Source organism: Dendrobium catenatum, unplaced genomic scaffold, assembly GCF_001605985.2.
Source record: "Dendrobium catenatum unplaced genomic scaffold, ASM160598v2 fragScaff_scaffold_71, whole genome shotgun sequence".
In the NCBI taxonomy this organism is placed as follows: domain Eukaryota; kingdom Viridiplantae; phylum Streptophyta; class Magnoliopsida; order Asparagales; family Orchidaceae; genus Dendrobium; species Dendrobium catenatum.
The window spans coordinates 2,447,178-2,447,483 of record NW_021318533.1 but is presented as its reverse complement, the minus strand read 5'-3'; positions in this window follow the sequence as shown (position 1 = coordinate 2,447,483).

The following is a 306-nucleotide window of genomic DNA, read 5'->3' as shown; positions in this document are numbered from 1 at the left end:
GGAATAGGGTCCAATTGGTTCCTATAGCCAAGCTTAGCAAGGAATCCTTCCTTGGCAAGGATGGCAAATCCATGGAGCCTGAAATTGAAGCTGTCCATAACAATATTGCGAAGCTTGATCGGGCTATCATCGCTAAGGTTATGGGGCGTCGCATTGCTTTCCCCTACCTCCTCACCGAACTGAAGAAGAAATGGTACCACTTTGGGGAGTTCGAGATTGTTACCATTGCCCCTAACTCGTTTATCTGCTTATTTCAAAGTTTAGAGGCTAGAGATGCTGTGCTCTCCGGGGGACCTTGGATTGTTG